The sequence below is a fragment of the Talpa occidentalis genome, unplaced genomic scaffold (assembly GCF_014898055.3).
Source record: "Talpa occidentalis isolate TD23 unplaced genomic scaffold, MPIMG_talOcc4v2.1 talOcc4.3, whole genome shotgun sequence".
Lineage (NCBI taxonomy): Eukaryota > Metazoa > Chordata > Mammalia > Eulipotyphla > Talpidae > Talpa > Talpa occidentalis.
The window spans coordinates 133,913,339-133,935,832 of record NW_023603184.1 but is presented as its reverse complement, the minus strand read 5'-3'; positions in this window follow the sequence as shown (position 1 = coordinate 133,935,832).

The following is a 22,494-nucleotide window of genomic DNA, read 5'->3' as shown; positions in this document are numbered from 1 at the left end:
GAGAGCAAATCAATGGGATGGAATATGTGATTACAGATGTATGTTCTGGTTTCACTCCCACAAGTGCAGGGAAAGGAAATACCTTATCGCGTGCTACATCACTACTGGTGTGAAACATCACAATTCTGTGAGCCTCCCCATTTTTTTTTAAAGTTACCCTGTTTTTAAAATACTTTATTTCACACTGTTGCTGCTGTGACCCTGGTCTCCTTGCCCATTGGAGGATAGCTTAAGGCATTATTTCTTTTTAGAAAAAGAAGCCCCAGTAATAATGTTCTAATGACGCTATTATAGGATGCTGACTCTGGAATCTTGGTAGCCTGTGGCCTGGCTGCTGCTGAAAAGCACTGTGATGGAAGAGAGAGAAAAATGAAAGAACATGGGTCGTCTCAGCTCTCATTCATGAGTGGCGCAGGGTGCTCATACTGCTATTTATCTCCAAAGTGTGGCTTGGAGAGCTGCTCAATAACTCATGAGCTGGAAGGGACCAATAGGTATCTAAAGCAAATGCAGGCAATTAAAGCTAACATTCCTTGGGAGCAGAATATTTGTCAGGCTGAGAAACAGGCAATTGAGTGGTGAGAACTTCCTTGGAACATTGCTGGCTTCTCCTGAGAACTGAAAGTAGCATCTGGCTCAGCTAACAGGACAGGAGTGTACTTAATGTAAACAAGTAAAATGGCTTGGAGAACATTCTCCTTGAGCTGTGTGCAAGTACCTTTGTGCATACTGGGTACCCAGGACAGCCTTTCTCTGTTCATTCTGTAGGAGTAGTAGTAAACAGATCAGGTACTAAACAGAGCAGGTAAATGGATGATAAACTCTGTCTGGCAGAAATGATTGTTCAGTTGCCAAAAATAATAAATAAATAAATTAAAAAATCACCCACACAAGTGCACAAACAAAATCGCCAATCAGCTTAATATTTTACATTTAATAAGAAATATTTTCTTTTTTATACATGTATCTCACTGTCACTGCAGTGACTAGGCTTCAAGGCAGCTTGATTTTCATTCCTCTCTGCAACTCCCCTTCACTCACGTTCAGGCTTCCTCTGAAATCGATGGACCACACGAGCCACAAATGATTAGGGATGGGAAATTAAATCTACGAACAGGCAGAACTAATGAAATACTTCACAGCAAGGTAAAGGTGGAATAAAAATTACTATAGGCTAAATAAGTCCGCGATTGCTAGTTGCCAAGGAGGGAGGAGGGTGTACTAGCTCTGGGGTACTAGAAGGCATCTGACTGGAGGACGCAGGCAGCAAGCAGGCCACCACGATGGCTCTAGTTTCTTCCACTTCTGCAGATAGACAGATCTGTACTGCTTACACAGAAATAGCCTGCGTAAGCCCCTCCCACAATTTATGGAATTTACAGGTAATATGCCTTGTATTTATATTTCCAGTAACTCCTTTTATCTATAAGATGTTGCCTAGCATGTTTGTATTTTGTTTGTAAAATTGTAACATAGGAAATCTCCTGGCAGTTGGTTTTAAGACAGTCTTTTGAGTTCACTGAGCACGTGGTCATCCTCACATTGTCGTTTCCAAAAATTTGGAAAGGGAGGGATCCTTTCTCAAAAATAAACCTCTTCCTTGCTGTCACTGTCATCTCCTTGCTGTCATAGCCCTCTTTTCCATAAGTGGCCCTGGCATCAAGTAAGAATGGGCACTCAGTGAAGCCGACAATGCAAACACCATTAAAGGCTGGCAGCACCCAAATTCGCATTAATGTAAGGACAGGTTTTGATAAAATAGGTGGCACTTGGTACCAAACATTGGGTGGAGAAGAACGTCTACTGTCCAGGAAACTGATTACAGAGAAGGGCTGATGGCACTAGAGCAAGTAATTCCCTCACAGTATGGATGTGACCATTTTTGATTCCCCTACCCCCATCCCAGAGTCCAGGTGCATATTTACTATTTGGATGGATTTTGTTATTAGCAGAATGGGGCAGTTACATGGTCTGAACTGTATCACTAGAAACATCACCTTATAAATTTCAAGAAGGCATTGGCTACTTCCCTCATATTTTATCTAGTCTACTCTTTTATAACTCATTTTACAAGTTCCATTTCCCAGGAAGACTTCCCACTGGCTCAGGATGATGGATTACCTTTTGCGAATATCCCTAATGTATGTGTTCTTACCCAGAACTCATTGCTTTCATTTCTTTGTAGACTGGCCTTACTGTTTGCCCCATCAGGCTGTAAACTATTTGAGAGCAAGAAAAAATGCCCCATTTAGTTCTAACTACAGTGCCAAGTTTTCTAATTGGGACAATGTTTATTGAATAATGCATAAACTCTTTAATATGACCAATAAAAGGATAAGTCTAGATTGCAGTGATTGAGTTAGCCCCGAGACAGCAAGGAGACATCCCTGTAAAGTTGAGCACCTACTTTATTAACATCATGGGCTTTACAAACTCAAGCGTATTTTCTGCATTAAAGTGCTTTAGAATAATTTTCTCAAAATTCCTGGTGCATCAAATTTATATAATGAACTTGTAGTAGAGGAATCTTGGGACAGAACACATGGACTTTCGTGTGTGAATGGAAAGAGAATGGTGGCTTCTGAAATGAGTACTCAGTCATGAGAAAAGTACGTGGCTGAGGGCAACTGTTGTCTAGAAGCTAAATAACCTGAGTGTGTGGATACCTTTCCCTTGAGATAGTAGCTATTGGAAGCCAGAGACAGGCCTTTCAACAAGATTAAAGAGATGCTATTAATTGCTATCGATCATGGGTCAACAAATTAAATTGCATCTGCAACTGCATCTCTGAAAGGTCTAAATGAGAAATGCAGTTAATGGGTCTGGCTGACCCAATGTTGTGATTAATTAAAAAGGGAATGAAACCAAAAAAACAAACAAAGGCAAAGAAAAATGTAATGGCAGCGGAGTAGGCATCTTTTGAAATCTCAAATCAAAAGCCACTCTCAGCACTTAACTTGCCATTTACCCCTATATGCTAAACAGTCCTTTTTTTTTTTTTTTTGAATGTCTAGAACCCTGAGGCATAGCAAAATGAAAAGGAGTGCACATTTTCTATTCTGAAGTGGATGAAAAGCATGAGTAGAAAGAGGGGTTGAAAACTTATAAGTCCATTTGTATCACAATATGCAAATTTTGTTTCCCTATAGTGTGAGATTAATATTTGCCACAAACTAGTGAAAAAAATCTGTTAGTCTTGTCATTCCTGACTTGGACTTCCATTTCAAGAATATTATGAATTCTTGACCAGCAGAAAATGTTGGCTATTTCAATGGCAATTATTCAAACCAAGGAGAAAATAGTATTAGTAAATAAAAAGAATGGGTTGCCCTGGAGATGAAGATATTTGAGGATACTCCTACATACCTGGCATTACCAGTATTTTCAGCATAAGTCCTAAAATGAGGTGATGTACCACCCCCAAGTGAAGCATGCATGCCCCATTTTTGGTGATGATTGGGTAGCATCAAATATCCTTGTCATCATTTCAACTGGAAACCCTGACCTACTTTAATTTTCAAATCTTCTTTTAATCCTCCATGCTCCAGCAGTCTGTTGAAGTCTTACTACAGATCTTTATTATCTTTCCCAGATTCTTGTAATTGCCTTCCAAAGAGTATCCACCTCTCCCCATATCCCACCCACTCTGCCTTCAGATCACACCCTTCACTCTGCTGTCAGAATTGTACACGGCACAAATATGGCCAAGTCTTTTTCAATGTTAATTAATCTGATTTTCTTAGCATGATCTTCTAGCACACATCAATTTGGGTTTCCTTCTGGACACATCTCTCTGTATGCCTCTGTTTCTCTAACCCCACACTGAAATTAGTGTCACTGTTTGTCACTCTCCACATATACTATTTCTTTTTCTTATGTTACAGTATCATCCCTTTAAATAATGTCCCAACAAGCTAGCTGATCTAAATCCAGGATTACCTTACCTCTCTTATGATACCACCAGTCCAAATAATGACAACTAAAGCTAGTAGCTAACACATGAGAATAGGCAGCGCCTATGTGTGGACTCTATTATAAACTATTTTATGGGTAATATTGTTTAATACTTTCAAGACTCAGCTTAAAATCTGGCTTTTGTTCTTTTTACTAGTGTGATCCTGAAAAAATTGCAACACCTCGCTGGGTTTCAGCATTCTTGTCTACAAAATGGCAATTACTATAGTTTTATGGTGGTTATGAAAATTGTTAAACTAATGGATGTAAATCATTGCTTCATGTAATGTAGCCCATAGCATGTCTGATACAAACAAGAGACTCAAAAGAAATGGTAGATAAGCTTTATACCAAGGCCATGTGCCTCACATAACTATTCAATTGGAAGTATTAAAAAACTCAAACTAAAATTCAAACCGTAGTTTTAAAAACTATTCCAAGTCAGGTTATAATGATGTTAATGGGATCAACTAAATTGGAGTTTGGGTTTCAAAGAACTAAGACATCAAGATTTTCAAAAATTAGAAAGAAAACCATCAACTCACAACTGAAAATATTGGGAATATAAAACATTTTGAATCTTAAAAATCAAATGACATAAATTCCTTTAGCTCAAGTCATTGAACTCTTAGTCTGTGAAAGGCACTGTGCTGCTAGCTGTGTCTCGTTTATCAAAAGAACAACATGTCTTCTAGTTGTATAAGTTTGATTGGGAAAAATTGGGTGTTCTTAGTCAATAGCACAGTTTGAGGCTCACTGATTATCACCCCAATTCAAGGTGTAAATCCTTTAAAAATGTGGTAAAGGCTAGAGGTGATATTATTGACTCAGATATAACAGTTGTCTTTCAAAATCATGGTGGTAACATTCTTTAAAGAATAATTGTCCCAATGTAAGCCCTCAGATAAAAATGAACCAGGAGCTGTCGTAGTTCATAGCTTTCTCTACTATGCTTTGAAGTGGCCTCCCGTGAAACCTGAATCAGGAATGAACTGTAAATAATCCTTTGCAAGGGACATAGGGAGCAGAGAATTGGACTCATGTGAAACTGAAAAGCTAGAAAGTCCAATTTTGTTTTAAGAAAATGTTGGTGAAGAGGAGGTGTGTATCCATCTGGTGGGGACTCCATGCTGACGTTTTCTTAGTGGTTGGCTTATATTTTTCTTCCTCCAACAGTGCAGTAGATGATGGCAATTTATAAAATATTAAGTTTTACTGTGTTTTAGGCAGGGTGTTTGTCTCAAGGAGAAGTAAAATAACAGTTTGCCTTTACCCCCTGAGGAAAACTTGCAGCCCCCTGGGCGCTGGTGTCAGCGATGGTTCCTCCTCATCCTCTAGAGTTCCCAGTTGCCCCGGGGGGGTTAACTGGGAGAAACCCCTCACTGCTGGCCCTGCTCGGGGTCTGGGAGAGAGTTTAACATGGAGCTTGAAAAGAGCAATTTTCCCAGCACAAACCCTCCATTTGTAACAACAAACACAGGACTCTGTCAGAGTTCACAGCTGTCAGATGGTGGGGTTCAAATCCCTACTTTGGACATACATCACAGCCAAATGTATTGTTTGATCGTTTGGATCCTGAAAATAGTCCCACCCTTCATAATTTAGAGAATCGAAGACATTTGAATATTAGATGATACACAAGAATTAGAGTTTGGCTAGTTTTTGGTAATACTTACATACGTTTTTTGAAGAAACTCTCCCCTTTTTTCAAAAAAGATGATGACTGCAAGACCCTAGGGATGATATTATATTGATACTGGATATCTGCTTTAAAATACTCATACAAAAAGCATAGATGAGACCTTATGTAAAATCTTGATAACTGTTACATCTGATCAAAGGGTGTTTGTTATTTTCTTGATGTTTGCATATGCTTGAAAACTTCTACTACAAAATTACTGCTTTGCCATTTACTAGCCTGTGACCTGGGGCAAGTCACTTAACCTCTTTGTGTTCTGGTTTCCTCAACAGCAAACCTGAAATAGTAAGAGCCCTTTCCTTGGAGGTGCATGGGAGGCCTGAACAGGAGATTGGGGGTTTCAGGAAGAGCACCCACCCACAGATCATCATTAGGATTGAGTTAGGATACAGGGTCAGAAAAATATTTTTCCTATTGCTTTCACTCTCACTGCGGATTTATTTGAGCTTCCTCTTTGATCTCCTAGTCAGCCTTGCTTATATTATGAAAAATGAAAATGTACACAGGCAAAGGCTAAAGCTAATGCTTAATTCTAACTGAATGTAGCTCTAATGACACATATGCTTTAGATGATAGAAGTCACTGAGAGTTAGACATTAAATAATGAGGGCAGGGAGAGGGGAGACATTTGGGAAGGAAAATAGACCACAAACAATGTTTGCTGGTTAACACAATTTATATTTAACAAAATAATTTTTTAATAATATATTCTTTTACACATCAAATATTGTTGCTAGATTCCCCTTTTTACAGTTTAGTGTTTAGTTATTTTTTTCTCACTAGTATTCAGGCACACCATGTTTCAAATTTTAGAAACTGAATCATTTTTAACAGGCATCAGCTGACAAATAGGATGTTGATCCCTTATTTAACATAGCTGTAGTTAAAGCCAAGAACCAAAGGTGGAAGAAGAGGACAGAGGTGACAGTGTGGCTGCAAACAAAACCTTCAAAAGCTAAACACAACAGCTGAGACCAGAACTCTGCTGTCCAGAGTTTGGAAAGAATTTCTCAGTGACCTGGTAGAAGGAAGTTGTAAAATGCTTGTCGGTTTATGAGAAATTCTGTCACAGTATAGGTTCATCTCTCCCTAAAGGGGGAAAAATGTCAGTGCTACAAAGTCTTAAAGGAAACAGCTTGCTGTGAAACTGAGGGGAAAAAAAACACAACAATAAAAAGAAAAGAAAATATCCCTCTCTCTGGCTGCTAACAGCGGCCAATGAGCAACCTTCCTTCTGCAAACCCTCTGAAGAGAGTTTCGTGATGGACAGAGTCTCCATTCTAGAAATTCTTGCTGTGATGATCACAGTGCCAAGACTTTGATGTACCCTGGCTTCCCAGTGGCTCTCTTTCTGTTTTTCTTAAAAGGACATAGTAACTCCTTAATAATAGATAGGGTACTATGCTGCATGGCTCTATTAATGATATTTTCTGGGTTTCAAACCTTATTCCTGTCATTTATTATTACTATGATTATTTCTTTCCAAGAGTGTGGATTTTTGAAGCTGGCAACAGGCAACCTCGGGGCAGAGAAAGCTCTATAATACATCTCTGTCTAGACACAAGCTGAAGTGTGGGATGCCTTTACTTTGGAGGGCGGGAATAAATCATGCAGAATTCTTCATGAATGATTCATGACTGTCTCTATGATGTATCCATGGTGGCGAGTGAAAGGCACCAACCTTGCTGCAAATCGGTGTTCTGAGGCGGGCGGTGTGATCTTCTTAGGCGGACGGCGCCGGCATGGCGATTTGTATCATAACACAGGCACAGTGTGCGTGAGAAGTGCCAGGTCCGGCTTGACAACACAATAATTTTGGAAATGACAGCTCTTTGTTGATAAGAGACGCTTTCAGGGAGGAAAGACTGGCAATCCGTATGAACGCCCACTTGAAGAGACTAGAGCACCTGTCCTGAGGGTCTTCCTTGGCGTAGAAGCATCACACCTTTTGGGAGAGACTCGCCTCTCCCCTGGGGGTTGCTGATAGTGCATGATCCAGAGGGCTCAGAGGTTCACCAAAGCCAGGGGGTCAGCCAGAGCTTGCCTGGTATGTCACCCTGGCAGGCACCACTCTATGCTGATTATTCTAGACCACTGGTTCTCAGGTTTGAAATTTTGCTTCTTTGCCCCCACCTACCCTACCATCCCCTTGGGTGACATTTGGTAATATCTGGAGACATTCAGTTATTACAACTAGGGTATTGCTATTGCCATGTAATGGATAGAAGCCAAGAATGCTGCTAAACATTCTAGAAATGTATGTGATAGCTCCCACCAACAATTATCTGGCCCCAAAATGTCAATAGCACTAAAGTTGAGAACCTTGTTCAAGAAGGTGGCACTCCACAGGAGCTATGGCCAAACCCATAGGGGTGGGAGCAGAAAAAAAAGAACATCGATAATGAAAACAACCTTAAAGTTTCCTCAAGGACCCTACCAGATCTGCGCCAGGGTTTTCAAGACAGGAGAGTGGAAAAAGCAACTAACGATGCCTTGTGATTTCAGAATTTTTAAATTTGCACTTTAATCGAGGTGGCATCAGATACCCTGTGTAGTTTGTTTTTTTCCTGTTACTAGCAGCATTTCCAGGGCGACCTTGAGACTCTTCAAAGGTTCACTTGAATTTCTCAGTATCTAATATATACATTTTAAAAAATGTTCAACAAATGGAATTATATTGTGCAAGACTCACTCTACCCTAATCTTTAATTTTAATCTTTAAATCAGCACTTGAGGTGGAAAGAGTGTCCTGAATTTGTGTTTTAGACATAGGGCTGAGTGGTCATTACTGTAACATGGCAAATACAGTCCCAAACCATAAACACTGCCTGTGTGTGCCATTGGCATTTGGCCAGATCTGAATTGAAAAGCCAGAAGTGTTCAGAAGGATTCAGATTCACAGTGGGGCTACTCAGCCTGGTTGTGGTATTCATAGTGCCAGGTGACAGAGTGGGTTTAGAAAGTGTTCGGTTGTAAGCCAAACTCAGATTCAGCATCAAGGAAAGTCTGGTGATTACTGCTACAATTTTGAGTACCAGTCTCCCTTTGGATTCTTTAGTCACTGTCTTGGTGTTCTTTACATACTTGTTTTTGATTGGCAGTTTCAAGGTTTTGCATATGAAGTGCGTGGTGTGTAATAATCAAGTTGTGAGCCCCCACGTACTGCACCAAGGGCCAACTCCCCACCCTGCCCAACAGTGGGTCCAAATGTGTGCCCTCCTCGTTTCTGAGCCTACAGGGCATGATTGGTTGGATGCTTTTGTGTCTTCCTGGTTAGAAAGAGTTCTTAGCCCTGACATTTCTTTACCAAAGTTTGTGGATACAACTTAAAACTTCACTGTGCAGTTAAATCTGCACCCTTAGACTTTAAGGATGGAAAAAAAAAACCCAACACAAGAGAAAAATGCCATGTGTGATGTACTGAAGAGTAAAAGGGGGTAAATCAGATGGTGAGCTGAGAGGCCAGAGGTGTCACCAGAGGAGGAGCCTGCACAAGGCTCTTTGTTTTTTTTTTTGTTCCAGAAATCCAGTCATTAAGTCACCCTCAAGCAAGGATAATTACAAAAGCCGTTTTGATAGCTATATACTGTATATACTTTATATAGCAAGAGAAAGAGAGAAATTTCCTCTTAGTAAAATAGTCACTTTTGTCAACCCTAAAAGGTTTTGCTGGTGACCCTGTTGTAGCTGGCAGGAGTTTGTTTATTGTGTTTTGTTTTAAACATGTGCAGTGTAGAAGCCATAGCATCCTCTCCTAAGAGCTCGTCATCGGTTGGAAACTTGTTCTACACAGTCTGCTTGCCTTGGCATTCGCGCTTGGAACACTGAGCAGGCTTCCACCAGTCCCCGTTGTGACAGTGACAGATGTTACATTCATCCACTTTCACTTCAATGCCAGCCGGAATTATTGTAGTTCCTGCAAAGCAGTTTGGACCTGGAACATACATATACATTGATTAGTTAATTAAATCTGATAGGTTCTCTGTCTCTACTACTGCCCCCCAGGAAACGCCAGCCCCCCAATTCATGAATGTGTAAGTATACTTGTCCCAGTTTGTCATCAAGGAATTGTCTACCATCTCATTTAAATGTAAATTGTCAACTCTGCTGTCACATTCCCCATGTATAGGCATACATTTAAAAAAATTGTCAGTGCTCAAAAAATCTTACTGTGCTATCTCAGTACATGCAGTTTCCTAAAGTAAAGTTCTGCAGATGAAGCTCTGTTTGCTTTATCTTTTGGGGTGTAAAGGCTGCTGAAGTGTCCTCAGGATTTTCAGTGGGGTCTAGCCTGGTCTGTAGCAGGGCACAGGGCCTGTGCGATGCCCGTTCCCTGTGGGGATGAGGCATGGAGCTCCCTTACATCCCATTTCCAGCACCTCCCCAGCCCCAGTTCCTGGAATCCCCCCTCCTTGGCTAGTTTCTTGATAACAATGAATAATTCATGACCAGATGATTTATTCATGTCCCAAACAAGCTTTGTTAGAGGTTCATTTGATTTGATTTTTATAAATGGAGTTCCTTTAATCTGCTGGCTATCTATTTTTTTTTTTTTTTAAAGAATGACCCAAATGGTTGGCTTTTGAAAGTCGGTAGGAATTTCTTTGTACTTTTTCAGATTCAGAAAAGCTTTATTGAGGGCCTCCCCTGGTGGTGCAGGTGGTTGAGCACAGCACTGTGAAGCTGTCCACAGCCTCTGCAGTGCGGGTTCGAGCCTGGCCGGCTGGGAGATACCCACATAGTACGGCAGACCTCTCCTGTCTTGCCTGCTGCTCCCCTCAGCAGTGTATTTCAGTCAGTCTGCCTGTTCTGTTCCCCACTCTGTCTCTGGTGAATCCTCTCACCTTCGGCACATTTGCCCTGTACCCTGGTTCTTGCATGTATAAATAAATAAATCTTTTTTTTTTATAATAAATTTTATTTTTATATTCCCCCATACAATTGCAAACGCCCCATTCTGACCCCAATCCTTCCCCTCCCGCCCCCCATCCCCCAAAAAGTGTCTCTGGTTCATAGTTTTTTGTTGATTTTGATTTTCACTTTCTTATATTCATTTACCTGGTCCCTTATTTAAGTTTTCTAGATTCCTGCTATGAGTGAGACCATCCGGTATTTTTCTTTTTCTTTTTGGCTTATTTCGCTGAGCATGATCCCTTCCAGCGCCATCCATGTTGCTGCAAATTGCATGTGTTTATCTTTTTGAATGCTGAGTAATATTCCATGGTATATGGATCCAGTCATCTATTTTTGGGCATTTGGGTTGTTTCCAAAGCTTAGCACAGTCTGCTATAACATTGCATCCAGGTCAGCTGTTTTTGTGAAGCTGCCTGCATTTGCAGTGATGGTTCTGTTTCCAAAGCTCCTGCCGCTAGTTGTAAACAGCTTCTGACTGTACTATAAACATAGGGGTGCAGGTGCTCTTTGGAATTGATGTTTCTGTGTCCTTTGGGTAAATACCTAGGAGTGGAATTGCTGGATCATATGGAAGCTCTATGTTTAGTAGGTCCAGAAATCTCCACACAGCTCTCCACAGTGGTTGGACCAGTTTGCACTCCCTCCAACAGTGCAGGAGAGTTCCTCTTTCTCCACACCCTCGCCAACACTTGTTGTTGCTAGTTTTTTTAATATGTGCCATTCTCACTGGTGTAAGATGGTATCTCATGGTAGTTTTGATTTGCATTTCCCTGATGACAAGTGATGTTGAACATTTTTTCATATGCCTGTTGGCCATTTGCATTTCCTCTTTAGAGAAGTTTCTTTTTAGCTCTTCTGCCCATTTTTTGACTGGATTATTTTCTTTGTTGTTGTTGAGTCTCATTAGCTCTTTGCAGATTTTTGTGATCAGTCCTTTATCATTAGTGTTGGGTGCAAAAATGTTCTCCCAGTTGGTGGGGTTTCTCTTTGTTTTTGTTATTGTGTCTTTTGCTGTGCAGAAGCTCTTTAATTTGATGTAGTCCTAGCTGTTTATCTTTGCCTTCACTATCACTGCTTTGGGTGATGTGTCTGTAAAGATGTCTTTGATGTGCAAATCCCGTAGTGTTTCGCCTATATTTCCTTCTATGTATTTTATGGTTTCAGGTCTTATGTCTAGTTCTTTAATCCATTTTGAGTTGATTTTTGTGTATGGTGTGAGGTAGTGGTCAAGCTTCATTCTTTTGCATGTAGCGATCCAGTTTTCCCAGCACCATTTATTGAACAAACTTTCTTTGCTCCAATGCATAGTCTTTGCTCCTTTGTCAAAGATTAGTTGACCATAAATCTGTGGGTTTATTTCTGGATTTTCTATTCGATTCCATTGGTCTGTATGTCTGTTCTTGTTCCGATACCATGCAGTTTTGATGATTATGGCTTTGTAGTATAGTTTGAAGTCTGGGAGTGTGATGCCTGCATTTCCTTCTTTTTTTTTTTTTCAGTAGATCTTTGGCTATTTGGGGTTTTTGGTGATTCCATATGAATTTCATCAATAATTGTTCTATTTCTTTGAAGAATGACATTGAAATTTTTATTGGAATAGCATTGAATCTGTATATTGCTTTTGGGAGGATGGCCATTTTAATAAAATAAATAAATCTTTAAAAAAAATCACCTGCTCATTTTAGGTAAATATTTAAAAAATTCACTCAAGTTTTTTTTTTACTTTTTTTTTCCTCTTCCCCTTATTTCTTTTTTCATATTAACCTCCCAATGTAGAAATGCCATTTATAACCTCCCAATGCCATATAAGACCTCCCAATGTATAAATCAGTGTTGGTGATATTATAAAATTTCAATGGAATAAAAATTTCTTCTCAAGGTGCAATGATAGTGTGGTGGTGCAAATTGGTATATATTTCTAAAGACCCTATTTGGATAAAGAGAGGAAGCACTAATTTGTGTGTACTAATGCTTTAATAATTCCACATTACTGGCCACTTGCCGTAACCACTACAAAGTAACATATCAACATTCATCAATATCAGTGCCTGCTTTCACTCTCTTACCACTTGATAAGAATTTATGAGACTGTCTTTGCCACCAAATAAACAGAATTAGGGATAAGCTATAGTTCATAATTGGAATTTCGCTGTTGCAAAAATGGTAGCTATCAAATTACATGCATATTTATCAAACAAAATAATGCTCTGACTTTAACCACCCATAGTTTTGGTGCGCTCAGACCTAGATTGTGCAGGCATGTACCAATGGCAAACATTGGTGTAGCTGTGCCTCCTTTTGTCTCTGGTGGACAAACACCTGGAGCAAATGTGGGACCTGGAGCCCCCAGCCAGAGTGGGCGGGATGTAATGGCTCAACACTGACAGTTAAACAGCTAGCAAACTGCTTTTGCCTGGGAGAGTGCTACTTGTTATGATGCTGTGATTATCAATCCCTGGCCATTCTAATGGCTGATTATTTCAGGATCATTATGTCCATCCTATAAGTCTTAAGCTTGAAGTCATCCTTTGACAGGCTGAGCTGTCTTTGACTATATTTTCCTGGGAAAACTCCACATGAAATCATGAATTTCTCTGGACCCAGAACTTCATGGAGTCTTCAGAGAACTGAGCCAGGAGTTTTTTTCAGGATATAGCTGGCTCTCTCATGGCTAGCGTTGACAGTCCTCTGTCAGCCCAGCCTGTTGTAGGCTAGACGGGGTCAGAACAGAGCCAAACTAGCTTGGGAAAGTGAACTGTATGGCCACTACCACCTGTTTTCCTGGAGCTACCCCACAGAAACAGAAGTTTCTCTATTTCTAACCAGCTCTCTTCACCCCAGTTGTATACCTTCAATTTGTCCAGATAGGGTGAACAATTTCTTTCCAAGTAGTAGTTCCAAAACAAAGAATTCCCTGAAACAGGCAGAATATTAACCAGTAAGACACTTCCAGTTTTTTGCAGGGATTTAGAAATTTGTCAGAAGAATCGTGTGTGTGTGCGGGTGCAGGCATGGGCGCACACAAGCATGGCTGGCTCACCAGGGGCAGGTTCATCTCAATGACAGGATAAGAGAGGAGAGAAAGATGGGTTCTTGGTGAAATAGGTTCCTGACATCATCCATGTCTTGAAGAGAGATTTAACTAGGGCTTTGGTGTTCTGATCTGCCTCTTCCCACCTGTGTCAGTACCACACTGAGATCAGTGTGCTTGATCAGCCTGTCTCCATCTTAAGAGTCATTTAGAATTTTCTGCACTCTCAGCTTGGGAAATAATAATTTGTATTGATTGACAGGATGTAAAGAGAGAGCCTAAGTTCTTTGCCAGGATTGACCTGTCAAAGACACGGCCTGTAAATAGTGGGGCAATCTCTCAACTGTCTGCTTGGTGGCCTGCAATATTTTACTGATTCAGAAACTCCTGTGTGATCACATTAATTGATTTTATTAGCACCATACTGAGAACTTGAGGTATTTCTAAAGCAAGCCTCAAGGTTGCTGTTAATAGCCTTATCTGCTTAAAAGTAGTTTAGATAATTGTTAAGCAAAATGGTTGGTATTATTTTGAAGCTGTTTTGTTTGGGACCTTCTTTAATAGTGGCAACAGTAGATGCAAGTTTGACTGAGCATGTGAGTCTTCCATGTATTTCTTATGCAGGAAATCTGTCCTTCTATATATTCTCTTTTACTGGAGGAGGGAGCAGCTTGGCTTTTGTCTTGGTTTATGTGAAAGTGTAAGTTGCCTAGAAGTGTGAATGATAGCAAAAGCAACATATTTTAATGTAGAAGACTTGGACAGATTCCAGAGGGGAGCGGTGAAAATGATTAAACTGAAGGCTGGCAAATAGGGCCTCTGAGAAAAGGTTAAAGGGATTGGAATTATTTAATCTAGAAAGAGAAGAGAGAGGAATAACTTGATAACTCTCAAGGAATGAAGGATTATTACGTGAAGAATGGTGACCAATTGTTCTTTTTTTCTGATGCCTAGAATAAGAAGAAATTGAGATAAATTGATACCATAGAATTGCGCACACACACGCGTGCACACATGCACATGTGCGCACACACACGTGAATTGCCCTGAAAATTGAGTGTGGCAGTTGCCTGTGGTGTGATGAGACATCTCTCTTAGAACATAGCCTGTCGCATCTATCAGTTATGATTAAAATGACCAGCTTCTTAAAAACAGGAACTGAATAGCTGTCATTTTTATGGTCCAGGCCTAATACTGTATCTGGCAAATATTAAAAAGTCAGCATGTTTGTTTACCTGAATTAATAGTATGAACTAGCTAGTTACGTATTGGAAACAAAATTATGACCTGAACTTATAGATCAGATACTACGTATATATAGCAAACCTCATTCTAATAAGCATAGAATATTTGCATAGAATATTAATTAATGGAAGCATGTAGAAATAATTTCTTGAGTAGGTCATGTTAGGAATTTGTCTCATTTACTCTTTCCAACAAACCATAAAAGGTGCACATACTTACCCCCTGGACACTGAACCTCGGAGACAGAGAATAACTTGCCCAAGATCACATTAGCCAAGAAGTGGCATCAGTGGGATGTGAACTCGCATCTCTCTGAGCCATAGATCTAGTGCATTTTTAGGTTTCTTTGCCCAGATCCTGAACTCTGCTGATCAGACGTTAGAGGCCCTGTTGGTCTTAGAGTTGAGAATGCACTCTGAGTTAAGAAATTGATGGAAGAAGTGAGACTATTTTGCGTATAGATCTTCATCAGATTTACTGGCATTCTATTATATATTCACACAGTGTCCAGAAAAGTTTAAAAACTAACAGAATTTCTGATGGAGTAGGCACTGGGGCATGAGGCGTTAGCTCTCCTTTGGGCATCAGTGAAATTTCTGCTGCTTCTGGAAATATACAACTAAGAAGCAGAATGAAAGTGGATGGTGGCTCAGGAGGCCTGATTCAGGTTGTTGTTCTGCGATTGATGATGTGACTATAGGCAAGTCCACTGTAAGCCAAAGCAAATGGGACCCATGTGATCAAGTCTCAGAAAGGATTCAAACTTTTGCTGGGAGTTGAAACTAAAAGAAAGAAGCCTGGGATTTCTCATACGTGAAAAAATATTTCCTTAAGACAAATATTTTTCCCAATTACACTGTACTTTAGCACTTATTTTGCACACCTATGAAGTAAAAACTGATATGCTGTACTTTCTTTTTCCACACTAAAAATCATTCAAAGGAAATCTTACAAATAAGACCAAGGTATGAGATATCGAAGCTCAGAACTTCTCTGAGGAGGTGGCCATGGGCAATCTGGAGCTCTGTCTTTTCCACGCTATTATCTCCCAACCTTCCACCTCAGCCTCACAGAGGCATTCCATGAGATATATGCATAGACTATTTACTGATTAGACAAAAAGTATTTGGATGATCTCCAGCTTCCGTAATCCAAGAAGCCAAGAAATATAGAAGGATTATGTCAAGTTTGTGACTGTAAGAACAGAGAATGACTCACCCACTAAAGTTTTCCTTCTGATAAATTCTGAAATTTCTCTCATAAAATGGTGTGTACAAGGAAGTCTTACAACTATTCATCATACGTCCTGCAGAGCCAAGCTTAGTTATGCTATTAAATACCAAACCAAAATAAGGGGGTTGTAATTGTATGGGGAATATAAACATAAATTAAAAAAAAAAACCAACAAAATAAATACCAAACCAGATGCATTAGGGAGCTAATACATAAACTGAAATAAGTGCTGTGTAAGGAGAGGGGCACAGCTGTGGAAAGTTATAATGGAGAACTTGATCTAGACTTTGGATCTGTGAAAGATTTGGGCCTGGGGTGGGTGGGTACTTGTTCACAGGGAGGCAAATGTATGATGTATGGAGGAAGTTAACAAAGCCAATAGGGGTAGAGTGGTGATTGTAGTAAGTAGCCAGGAGTAAAAATAATGACAGTACAAAACACAGCAAAACAAAAACAGACAATCATATATCAGAGACATTCTGCAGGGGAGGAAGAGGGAGAGGGATCAGAGGGAGGTAGGAGCACAGGGGACTGTGGTGATGGTGCACGGGTTCCTTGGAGAAGGAAATTCTATGGGGACTCAACCTGAGGGGGTGGGGGGAAGCAAATGTTGTTTAAAAAAATAAAAAAAAGAAAAAAAAAAGAAGTAGCCAGGAGAACAAGTTCTAGTGGTTCATATTCCTTTGTAAGAGTCAACTCTTAAATATTCAGGAATTTCATAACACTGTTGATACAGTTTTGGTTGCTTGCAGTTAACCATGGTGAAAGTATTTACCCCACTAAAATCAGCAAGTGCTACAAGTTAGGGTTTAAATCACCCCTCCCCCACCTGAGCACTCTTGTTAAACATTTATATGCCTAGGTTAGGGCTCATGTTAAATATTTTGCTCTTCATTTTATTTTTTATTTTTATGCCCTTCATTTTAAAAGTAATGAGAAGCCATTAAACTATGTCAAGTAGGTCTGTGTGTGTATGTTTGATCATATTTCATAGTGAAATAAAGACTTTGTTTCCATAAAGTACGAATTGTTACTGTGTGATTGGTCCACAGAACAGCTGTTATTGGGGTTAGATGTGACTTATTTTGATGGACGCCTGAGGACCTTTGAGATTGCAGACAAAGACTGGAAACCTTACAGGCCCTGGCACTGTGTGATAATAAAAGCACATTTTTCTTCTTTGCTTTGAAGCATTAAAAGTGTCTGCTAACATATTTGGGGTATTATTAAATTAGTGTCAGCAATTAACATGTTGGTTTGATTTAATTGATCAGATTATCCATTATAGAAAGTAAGATCCTAATGGAGAAGGCCCCAGAAAATGTGCAATTTGATCTGGGAAAGGAAAAGGAAAAAGGCTGGAAGGGAGGAAATTTCTAGGAAGACAGCTTAGTTGGAGTCCTTTAGGGTTTTTTGTTTGTTTGTTTTTAAAGATTTTATCTATTTTTGCATAGAACAGGGGTGTAGGCAAGAGATGTGGGGAATGAGAGGATTCACCAGAGACAGAGTAGGGAGTATAACAGGCGGATTGACTGAAACACACTGCTGAGGGGAGCAGCAGGCGAGACAGGAGAGGTCTGCCGCACCACGTGGGTTAGCTCTCTGGCTAGGGATTGAACTCAGGCCTTCACAGTGGGCTGTTGTGGTGGTAGCGCTGAGACTTAACCCCCAGGCCAGGACCAGGGATTTGTGTAATCTGTTGAAGACACTGGACTTGTTGGTAAAAAGAAGCATCCTATCAGTCCAAAAACAACCTGTTGTGGAAAATTTTAATTATTAATGGCATTAAGGAATTTGTATCCAGAGAATATCCAGAATAATCAAGAGACCAAGCTTGGAGGCAATGCTACAATTGGAAGCAAGGACCAAAATCAAGCCCCAGATCTGAAAACACACTTTGGGTGAAGATAGAATGGCTGCCCTGACATTATCATCAAACCAGGACCCTGTATACTGCTGTGTGAAACAGCAAAGCTATTTCTCTTACTGCTCTGCCAGAGTGGAGGCATTGAGTCTTCAAATTACTAGCTTACAATTCTAAGTGCACAGCCAGTAAACATGGGCACAGAGTCTGGTCAAGTGCCTGGACCCTCACTGCAAGGGAGGCTAGACTAGAAATGCCTGGCATCGTTGCTTCTCTAGGGAGAGATGGGGTCTCTTCATGCCTAGAGTTTTTCGCACCATAGGTAGGAGACAATTATTCAATTCTGATAAGATGAATGTAGACAAGGGTCAGTGAGGACAAACTTCACCTTCTTCAAATTATTTGCTGGGGCTGATGACCAATGTGCTTGTCTCAGTTACGTAACAAAATAAATATTCAAACCAGACTAAGCATGAATGAGACAGAGTTTCTACCTTCAGGGGCCACTTCAAGACATCCCATATATGAAGAAAATAAGACAATGTAGTTGAGAGCCTAGACTCAGAGGGAAAATTCTTTAGTTTATAGAAAATGTTCATAGCTGTTTTTTTTTCCCCCTTGTCTCATATCCATGATGGTATAAGGTGATGATCATGAAACCCATTGCATGAGTGAGGAAAGTAAACCTCAGAGAAAATAGGCGTTTTTATACAGGACAGAGGCTGAAACCATAGGGGTTGTTAAAATGTCAACCTCCTTATTCTGACCCCCATCACCATCTTTGAGGTCAGCTTATGGGCACTCTTACTTTCTGAACCATTAGTCAAAATCATACTTTCTTCCGTCTCCAACTCCCCAATTTACTTTTTTTTTTAAAGATTTATTTATTTTTATACAAGAATTGGGGTACAGGTCAGAGATGCATGGGAGGGTGAGAGAATTCACCAGAGACAGAGTGGGGAGCAGAACAGGCAGACAGACCGAAATACACTGCTGAGGGGAGCAGCGGGCAAGACAGGAGAGGTCTGTCCCGCCAGGTGGGCTTCTCCCTGGCTGGCCAGGAATTGAACTCCTGCTGCAGTGGCTGTGGATTGCTTCGTTGGTTGCATCTTAACTCCTGCGCTACCAGGGAGGCCATCCCCAATTTACTTTTAGGAGAAGTCCAGATCCAGCTGACTACACCAAGTTCAGTGATTACTTTTTGAGTTATTTTTGAGAATTTTTATGCATGCTCTTATTTCTTCCTCACCAGAGTGTTTATAGTCTGTTTTATAGGTAAGACAATGAGCATAGAAATGTCTGAAATGACTTTGAGAAAGTCACACAGCTTGTGTGGGACTGAGCTGCCTGACAGCACCACCCTTCCATGCTCCAGGCCAGAAGTCAATCTTTCTGAAATGGAGCTACTTTTAATTTCTCCAAGTTTTAAAAACACCTGGGATCATGTAAGATTGTGTAGGAAAAGACTAGGAGATTTCAGTTCCTGTTTTGATTTTACTGGTTTTTTTTTTTTTTTTTGAGGTAATATTGTTTTACTGCACTGTATTCATTTCAGAGATAAGTTACCACACCATGCCCACTATCCAGGCACCCAAGATCCTCCACAACAGTCCACTGGGTCCTCTCCCTACTTTGCTCCCCACATCTCACTGCCCTCCTATGGTAGTTCCTGTTTTTTAAGAGGCGGGTGTGTACACGGGTGAATAGGCAAATGGATGAATGCATAGAAGAGAGCTTGAGTACAAAATCTCTGTTGGGGGAGAGAAGTGGGCGCCTCCTACAGCTTTATTCATCCCTTTTTCCATAACAACAAAGATGGAATTATTTTGAATTGCAGGAATAGCCAATAAGCAGAGGTGACCAAGAAGGCAGTCTGGTTCCAGCCATCACTTGGAAGGCGGTTAAGGCTTCTCAGCCTTCCTGTGGCCATTTCTCCGTAGGAGATGACCTGTCCTTGTTGCTCGTCCACCCAGATCCTCTTTAGAGTCAAGCCGCCTTCCTAGGCACTAGGAAAGCCAGGCTGGGCATGGCCACTTCCTGGATACTTCTGGATTATTAATTACTCTGGCATTCCCAAGAAGTCCTCTTTCTGACAACAACTTCATATTGCTTAATAGTTCCCCTTTTGAGTGTTGCAATTTCTGGTCTTGATTTGAAAATGTATTATTGACGCTTGATGTCTTTTAGAAATCAGTTGTAAATGATCTTCCTGCTGCATAAATGAGGCAGATTCCTATTGTGTAAGGCCATAAACATCCTATATTTAGTTGGCAGAGCATCAAAAGCATTGTTTAGGCAAATAGTAGCTTTGTAGGCCTCAGCTTGGGGTTGAATTGGATCAGATGATGTTCTTCCTCTTAACTGGTTTTAATTCTCTGCTTTATGAAGTCTGATAGATGTTATTGTGCCATGAAAAAGCAAATAGACTCTGATCAGGTGTACTCGTTTTTCACTATTACAATCGTGGACAAAATGTTTCTACAAAACAGCAATTAGAGCTATTTGCAGTTCAAATTGGACTCAGTGACTAAAACCTCCCCAGTAACGGGTTCCATTGGACTGGTCAGGCCTGGACAGAGGACAGTGATGAGATTCCTTCTGAGAAGATTCCAGGTGGGAGGATGGAGTGCCTCTCCCATCTGCTTCTAGTCACTCAATCTATTTTCCAATCTTTTTATTAAACCTATGAACAAAAAACTTCCCCTATTAAGGTAGCAAGATTCAGACAGGATTGTTTTCTCTGAGGCTGCCCTAAAGCTACCTGTTAATCATTTTATTTGAAAATTCAATATTGCTGAACTCCCACGCAAATTTCAGTGTGAGAGCTCCAGAGAGTTTTCTGGCTCTTAAGAATATAAGATTTATAGCCCGATGTTCCAATTAAGTAAAATGCAAGGGCTGGAGCAGAGAGAGGAAGGACATGGTCAAGTTACACAACAGAGATAAAGGTTGGCTGCTCTTTTTTCTCATTTCTGGCAAATCAGCAGGCTGTGAGAATCTGGGTTGTCCACGTTCTGCATCAGCTGCCTCATATGCCTGGTCTCACCTTCAGAAGCATGTTTGTGGTCATAGCACAGCTTGGTTTGCTGTTGTATATAACACTTCAAGTATTTTTTTAAAATAAATTTTATTTTTATATTCCCCATACAATTGCAGCCCCCTTATTTTGACCCTAATCCCTCCCCTCCCCACCCCCCACCCCCCATAGAGTGTCTCTGGTTCATAGTTTTTTGTTGATTTTGATTTTCACTTTCTTATAGTTATTCATTTTCCTGGTCCCTTATTTAAGTTTTCTAGATTCCTGCTATGAGTGAGACCATCCGGTATTTTTCTTTTTCTTTCTGGCTTATTTCGCAGAGCATGATCCCTTCCAGTGCCATCCATGTTGCTGCAAATTGCATGTGTTTATCTTTTTTTTTTTTGAATGCTGAGTAATATTCCATGGTGTATATGTACCATATCTTCTTGATCCAGTCATCTGTTTTTGGGCATTTGGGCTGTTTCCAAAGCTTAGCTATTGTAAATAGTGCTGCTATAAACATAGGGGTGCAGGTGCTCTTTGGAATTAATGTTTCTGTGTCCTTTGAGTAAATACCTAGGAGTGGAATTGCTGGATCATATGGAAGCTCTATGTTTAGTAGGTCCAGAAATCTCCACACAGCTCTCCGTACTGGTTGGACCAGTTTGCACTCCCACCAACAGTGCAGAAGAGTTCCTTTTTCTCCACATCCTCACCAGCATTTGTTGTTGCTAGTTTTTTTAATATGTGCCATTCTCACTGGTGTAAGATGGTATCTCATGGTAGTTTTGATTTGCATTTCCCTGATTCAAGTGATGACTTCAACTATTTTTTTATTTTTATTTTTTCCTAACATCATCGTAGTGCCCATAGTTTTGCCACCACTGTGTCACCTGTGGACATCACCATATTGCCTGGTGTTCTTCCCTCCCTGTTTTGACCCCTGCCCCTCCTCTTCCCCCTCCCTTGCTATGTGCCTCAGATCTATGCTCATTTTGCTAGTTTTGCCTTTTTCTTGACCTTTTGTTTGATTTCTCTATATTACATACCTAAGTGAGACCATCTGGTATTTATCTTTTTCTTTCTGACTAATTTTGAGTAGCATAATCCTTTCTAATTCCATCCACATTGCCACAAATGGCATGAGTTTGTCTTTTTGATCGCTGAATAATATTCCATTGTATAAATATGACAACTTTTTGATCCATTTGTCTATTTTGGGACATTTAGGGTATTTCCTTATCTCGGCTATTGTAAATAGTGCTGGAATAAACCATGATAGATTCCTAGGAGTAGAATCACTGGATTATTTGGTAGATCCATTTTTAATATTCTAAGAACCTTCACATAGTTTTCCATAGTGGCTGGTTCAGTTTACATTCCCACCAGCAACACTTTATCAACTTTGTTTTCGTTTTAAGTGATGAAATGATCTTAGCCCCATTTTCCAAGCTGAAATAAGGCTTTTAATAGTTAGAGCTTTTAATAGTTTCAACTTATTTTCATGTTACTTCTCAAAAATCCTCAATGTAGGG